This window comes from Cebus imitator, unplaced genomic scaffold (assembly GCF_001604975.1).
Source record: "Cebus imitator isolate Cc_AM_T3 unplaced genomic scaffold, Cebus_imitator-1.0 Scaffold569, whole genome shotgun sequence".
NCBI classification, from domain to species: Eukaryota; Metazoa; Chordata; class Mammalia; order Primates; family Cebidae; genus Cebus; species Cebus imitator.
In genome coordinates this window covers 12,309-19,982 of record NW_016107884.1, presented here as the reverse complement: position 1 = coordinate 19,982, position 7,674 = coordinate 12,309, and positions in this window count along the sequence as shown.

The window sequence follows — 7,674 nt, the reverse complement described above, 5'->3', positions numbered from 1 at the left end:
GTACTTGTGGTTGAATGGAGAAGTTCTTGTGTTTTCCAACTTCATCAGGTCATTTGTTGTTTATTCTTGATAACAGCTCCTGTAATGTTTTATCATGGTTCTTAGCTTCTTTGCATACTCCTTTAGCTCAGCAAAGTTCATTATTACCTACCTACCAGTTTTGGGCTCTTGCTAGAGAGGTGTTGTGATCATTTGGAGGAGAATAGGCACTGTGGCTTTTTGAGTTTTCAGCATTTTTGCATTGATTCTTTCTCATCTCCATGAGCTTATATACCTTTGATCTTAGAGGCTGCTGACCTTTGGATGGGGTTCTTGTGGGGTCTTTTTGTGGCTGTTGCTGCTTTCTATTTGTTTGCTTTTAGCAGTCAGGACCCTCTTATGTAGGGCTTTTGTAATTTCTGGGGGTCCACTCCAGACTCTATTGACCTGGGACACTCCCACACCTGGAGGTGTCACCAGTGGAGGTTGCAGAACAGCATAGATAGCTGCCTGCTACTTCTTCTGCGAACTTTATCCCAGAGGGGTACTGACCTCATGCCAGCTGGAATGCACCTATATGAGGTATCTGGTGAACCATGTTGGGGCATCTATACAGTCAAAGAGCATGGGATTAGGGACCCATTTAATAAAGTACCCTGAATGCCCCTTGGCTGAGTAGGTGTACTGCACTGGGGAGGATTCCCCTCATCTGGACTGCCTGGACTTTTCAGAGCCAGAGGGCAGGAAAGACTAAGTCTTCTAATCCATGGAGACTGTGGCTGCCCCTCTCCCCAGGGGCTCTGTCTTGGGGATATCAGAGTTTTGTTAACTGGCTGGAGTTGCTGAAATTTCCACATGGAGGCCCAATCCAGTGAAGAGGGATGGATCCTAGTCCTACCTAAAGAAGCAGTCAGGCCATGATTTGCCACAACCACTGTGTGGAGCTGTGGGGAAATCCTTCTTGTCCAAGTAGCCCAGTCTCCCTAGCACTGGCAAGGAGAAAAGGTTGACTGAAGCTGCAGTGATGGCAGCTGCCTCTCTCCCCGGGAACTCAGTCATTTTAGGCAGTCTCCAGCCTGCTGCCACTGGCCACAACCCAAGTGGCTGTTGAGAGTGCACAACTCTGTGCTTGGGAGCCAAGGCCCTGGTGGCCTGGGCTTGTGAGGGGATCTCCTGATCAGTGGGTTGCATGGATCCATGGAAAAAGCGTGGCTTCCTGAATTAGAGAGCATAATCACTCACCACCTTTTTTGGGTGGGTTTGGGAGCTCCCCTTGCCCTGTGTGGCTCCTGGGTGGGCCTTTGCTCCACCCTGTTTTCCTCACCCTTTATGGGTCATGCCAACCACCTAATCAGTCCCAACAAGAGAATCTGGATACTTCACTTGAAAGTGCCAAGATTTACTCACTGTTTTCATTTTTCTTGGTGGGAGCTGCTGACCAGTTTCTTCTAATCAGCCATCATGACTTCTCCTCCATAGTAGGATTTTTAAACATGATTAATTTTGCAATTGATAGAATAAAGAAAACAAATCCGTAAGAGATAGTGGGTCTAAACAATGCAGTCAGCCACAATGACCTACTTGGATACTTGTACATAGACAAAATACTATATCCCAAAACTACAGAATGTGTACATTTTTTTTCAAGTTCACATGGTACATTAACCAAGGTAGACCATTGATATGTTTTGGCTGTGTCCCCACCCAAATCTTATCTTGAATTGTAGCTCTCAGAATTCTCACATGTTGTGGGAGTGACCCAGTGTGGGACAATTGAATCATGGGAGTGGTTTTGCCCATACTGCTCTCATGGTAGTGAATAAGTCTTAAGAGTCTGATGGTTTTATAAGGGGAAACCCCTTTCACTTGGCCCTCATTCTCTCTTGCCTGCTGCCATGTAAGACATGCCTTTTGCCTTCCACCATGATTGTGAAGCCTCCGCAGCCACGTGGAACTGTGAGTCCATTAAAAACCTCCTTTTCTTTATAAATTACCCAGTCTTGGGTATGTCTTTATCAACAGCATGAAAACAAACTAATAGAGTAAATTGGTACTGAGAGTGGGGTGCTGCTGTAAAAATGGTTGCAAATGTGAATGTGACTTTGGAACCGGGTAATAGGCAGAGGTTGGAACAATTTGGAGGGCTGCAAAGCAGACAGAAAAATGTGTGAATGTTTAAAACTTCCTAGAGACCTGATGAATAGCTTTTAACAAAATGCTGACAATGATATGGACAATAAACTCCAGGCTGAAGTTGTCTCAGATGGACATGAGGAACTTTTTGAGAGCTGGAGTAAACGTGACTCTTGCTATGTTTTAGCAAAGAGACTGGCAGCATTTTGCCCCTGCCCTAGAGATTTGTGTAACTTTGATCTTAAGGGAAATGATTTAGGGCATCTGGCAAAAGAAATTTCTAAGCAGCAAAGCATTCAAAACATGACTTGGGTGCTGTTAAAAGCATTAAGTTTTAAAAGGGAAATAGAGAATACAAGTTCAGAAAATTTGCAGCCTGATGATTTGCTAGAAAAGAAAAACCCGTTTCCTGAGGAGAAATTCAAGCCAGCTTGAGAAATTTGCATAAGTAACCAGGAGCCAAATGTTACAATAGGGAAAATATCTCCAGTGCATTTAAGAGACATTTGAGGAAGCCCTTCCCATCACAAATTTGGAGGCCTAGGGGAAAAAAATGGTTTTGTGGGCCCAGCCCAGTGACCCCCTGCTGTGCGCAGGCTAGGGACTTGGTTCTCTGTGTCCCAGCTGCTCTAGCCATGGCTAAAAGGGACCAATGTATAGCTGTGGTCATGGCTTCAGAAGGCGCAGGCCCCAAACCTTGGCAGTTTCCACTTGGTATTGAGCCTATGCATGCACAAAAATCAAGAATTGAGGTTTTGGAACCTCTACCTAGATTTCAAAGGTGTATGGAAATACTTAGGTGTCCAGGCAGAAGTTTGCTTCAGGGGCAGAATCCTCATGGAGAACCTCTGCTAGAGCAGTGCAGAAAGGAAATGTGGGGTTGAAGCCCCCACACAAAGTCCCTCCTGAGGCACTGCCTAGTGGAGCTGTGAGAAGGGGGCCATGGTCCTCCAGAGCCCATAATGGCATATCCACCAATAGCTTGCACTATGCACCTGGAAAAGCCACTGACACTAACACCAGCCCATGAAAGCATTCAGGAGAGAGGCCATACCCTGCAAAGCCACAGGGGTTGACCTACCCAAGACTATGGAAAACTACCTCTTGCATCAGCGTGACCTGGATGTGAGATATGGAGTCAAAGGAGATCATTTTGATGCTTTAAAATTTGACTGCCCCACTGGGTTTTGGAATTGCATGGGCCTTTGTTTTGGGCCATGTAGCCCCTTTGTTTTGGCCAATTTCTCCCATTTGGAATGGGTGTATTTATGCAATGCCTGTATCTCTATTGTATCTAAGAAATAACAACCTTGCTTTTGATTTTACAATCTCATAGGTGGAAGGCACTTGCCTTGTCTCAGATCAGACTTTGGACTGTGGACGTTGAAGTTAATGCTAAAACAGGTTAAGACTGGGGAACTATTGGGAAGGCATGATAGGTTTTGAAATGTGAGGACATGAGATTTGGGAGGGGCCAGGAGCAGAACGATGTGGTTTGTCTGCGTCCCCAGCAAACCTCATCTTAAACTGTAGCTCCCATAATTCCCACATGTTATGGGAGGGACTCAGTTGGAGATAACTGAATTGTAGTCACAGTTTTCCCCATACTGTGCATCGTAGTGAAGAAGTCTCACAAGATCTGATGGTTTTGTAAGGGGGAAACCTCTTTTGCTTGGCTCTCATTCTCTCTTGCCTGCTGAAATGTAAGACTTGCCTTTCACCTTTTGCCATGATTGTGAGACCTCCCCAGCCATGGGGAACTTTAAGTTTATTAAAACTGTTTTTCTTTATAAATTACCCAGTCTTGGGTATGTCTTTATCGGCAGCATGAAAATGCACAGTTACAACCATTTTTCTGGGTTATTAAAAAAAATCTTATTAAATTCAAATGAATTGAAAGCACACAGAATATGTTTATTGATGTTAATGGAATTAAAATATAAATAATAAACTAGGAAAAATCACAATATTTGGAAATTAAACAATATACTTTGATGAGATAATGACAAAATCAGAAAGTAAGAAAATATTTTAAATGGAATTATAATAAAAATAAAATATATCAAAATTTGTGAGATGCAACTAAAAATGTGTCTAGAGTAAATATTAAAGCTTTATATAATTATATTAACATGAAGGGAAATCTAAAATTACTGTCCTAAGAGGGTACTATTCAAGCAATGTTTTCATATATTCTATTTTAATCTGCCAGCCCATAATTCACATTTCATTTATCTTTCCACATTTATCAAGGACTATTTTTGATTAATTTTCCTCAATTGAGAAAGAACACTGCCTTTGGGACTTTCTCATCACTTAAGGTCACAATTAACTGTTCAAAAGGGGTTCAAACTAGTTTGCTGCAAATCTTCCCATACAATTTCTCTCTCGTCTACTTATTTTCATTATTTCTAGTCCACTGTGGATATTGTACTCGCTCCACAACACCGACCACAATCACATTCTGGCTGTCTTTATACACACAGGCACGTGCACATGCACGTACACACACACACACACACACACACACACACATCGTTTGTTAACACAAATCCATGTCTTAGTCACCATTTTTCTCTTATGTGGAGTACTTAACTTGGTTATTATTCATAAGTTACCTATGAATCTCCAAATCAAATAATTTTTAAGAAATCTCATTTTTCCTCAAAACTCTCTTCAGATATTTTGAAAGTAGAATATGATTTGTTCATCATAATGTAACAGTTTATTTATCTAAATAATCAAGACTTTAGTTTTTTGGAAAATGAGTTTTGTTTCAATGATATCATACTCCATAATTGTCCATATTTTTATGGCACATACACTTACCTTTGACATCTTGTAAAGGGAAATTCAAATACAAGTTATGTCCATTGCAAACATCAAAGTTATCGGTCATTAGACTGAACTTGATTTATTTAATATTAATTTTACATCAGTAGAAACACTCTAATGCCTTCTCATTACAAAATTCCAGATAGAATTTTGAATATGTAATATACTTAATACATCCAGGACACTGATTGCCAGTTCTAAAAATCTAATTTGAAGGAAAAATATCTTCACGTGACATTTACAGTCTATGTATAAGATCTGCATCATCAAAAGTGAGCAATTAGCTTCATCTTCTGACCAATTAACATGTACTTCTGTTACAAGTGTAAAACTATATAAAGTTGCTCTTTTAATGATACACCTCTAAAATATATGCAAATCAATACAAGCACAACTAGAAAAGCAAGTAGCAAGCATCCTTCAAAAGGAAAGGCAGTTTTTTTTTTTTTAAATCTTGCTCAAAGGCAACCAGTATATAGACACCAGGAACATAATTTAATTAGTTTGACTAAAATACAAAATAGTGAATAAGTGTTTCTAAACATGAAGTTTAGCTTCGTTAAATTAGAATTTATTGACTATTGCCTTCAAATAATATAAAATAGTCAAATATAAATGGTTAATTCCTGCACACCTATAACCTGGAAAATTCTTCATAAATGCCACAATGGGAAGAATAATATTGCCACTAAAGATAATTTTTATGACTTCTTTCGCAATTGGATCAATCTATTCTAAGTCACTTTGGAATAAATGTTCACATTGGTTTCATTATATACTTTTGCACTTCCAAAGCTGAGTCCAGAACAATGTAGAGTTGATGTTAGCACTGGGACTCTCTGGTGCCCCTGTTTTTTAATCTTATTCTTACTGGTGCCCTATTCGAAAAGCATCTTTAGAAGAATAAATTCTTTTCTCCAGTTCTTAAGTAGTTAGTAATGACAATAGTGATAGCTAACACTTTCTGTGATGTAAATATTTTAGCATAAAAATTAATTTTATATAAATGAAATTATATACTTTTTAAAACAAGCATCAAATGCTACTTTTTCAGGATATTTGAATATATTGTTTTCTGATACTTCCTATTCTTTTTTGTTTTTGTTTTTTTGAGATGGAGTCTCACTTTGATGCCCAGGCTGGAGTGCAGTGGCACAGTCTCAGCTCACTGCAACCTCCACCTCCCTGGTTCAAGCTGTTCTCCTGCCTCAGTCTCCCAAGTAGCTGGGACTATAGGCACATGCCAGCACACCTGGCTAATTTTTGTATTTTTAGTAGAGATGGGGTTTCACCATGTTGCACAGGTTTGTCTTGAACTCCTGACCCCAAGTGATCCACCCACCTCGGCATCCCAAAGTGCTGGGATTACAGGCATGAGCCACCACGCCTGCCATACTTCCTATTCCTTACGTTAAAGTTAAATATACTCATGCCGTAGGTTTTGTTAAAAGGCATATTAAAATGGCATTTTAAAAAATTACTAAATACATTTATTAATTATAGACCTCTTTATTCATTAAAATAAACTCTTGTTTTTGCCAAATACAAGTTTGAATAAGTAACTGACGGTAAATGTCTGAAAATGTTTTCCAAAAAAGTCACTAAAATGTCATGAATGCTTTTATGTTAATGATCACTCTTGAGTTTCTGAAAAAATAATGTATAATTGTGTTGAATTTGAATAAACTTTTCTAATAAATAAAGTGAGCACATTTATTATTAATGATAGAAGTTTCTAAAACAACTCATTGTTTGAGGAACCTAACATGCTTATAAGAAATTTCCAGAGTTTATAAAAGAGGAAGTTTTGAATGGTAGAATTCTTAATTTTTAAAAAGAGAGAATGATTTCTGTTTCTCATATGGTATACTAAACCTAATAGGGGAATGGATTAAAACTGGATCATGAAGGTTTAACCAAACGATTTCTTGCATAAGGCAGTTGTGTCCCAGTTTGCGCAGTCTAAATAAATACCAGTTTCCTGCTTCATAGAGTAGCAATAGTTATTACCTAATACACTTCATTAGCACAAATTGGCCAGGGTTATTGGCTGAATGGCATTGGCTACATTTATTTGTTATGAATAATTCTGTATGTTTTTTCAGTGTCTGTGGCCATAGACCAAAAACACATTCTTCATCGCCCAAATGAAAGAGGTTCAGTCTCACAGACTCTCCATTAAACAAACAAACAAAAATTGGAAGGTATACCAAAGGCAAGGGCTTTGATCTCCTTTGGACTTCAGTAAATACTAAGCCTAAGCTGTAAATGAAACAATGTACTTTTTAAAAAGTCCCACCACAAAAAGGAAAATTTGTTGCATTACTTTGTTCTTGCATTGTGAGAAATAAATTCCTAAGACTGGGTAATTTATAAAGAAAATAAGTTTAATTGGCTCATGGTTCCATGGGCTATACAGGATGCATGATGCTGGCATCTGCTAGGTTTCCGGGGAGACCTCAGAAAGCTTATAATCGGTGCGGCACCATGGCTCACGTGTTGTAATCCCAGCACTTTGGGAGGCTGAGGTGGGCAGATCACAAGAAAAACAGATCAAGCCCATTCTGGCCAACATGGTGAAACCCCGTCTCTACTAAAAATACAAAAGTTAGCAGGGCTTGGTGTCAGGCGCCTGTTGTCCCAGCTACTTGGGAGGCAGATGTAGGAGAATCGCTTGTTTCCTGGAGGCAGAGGTTGCAGTGAGCTGAGATTGTGCCACTGCACTCC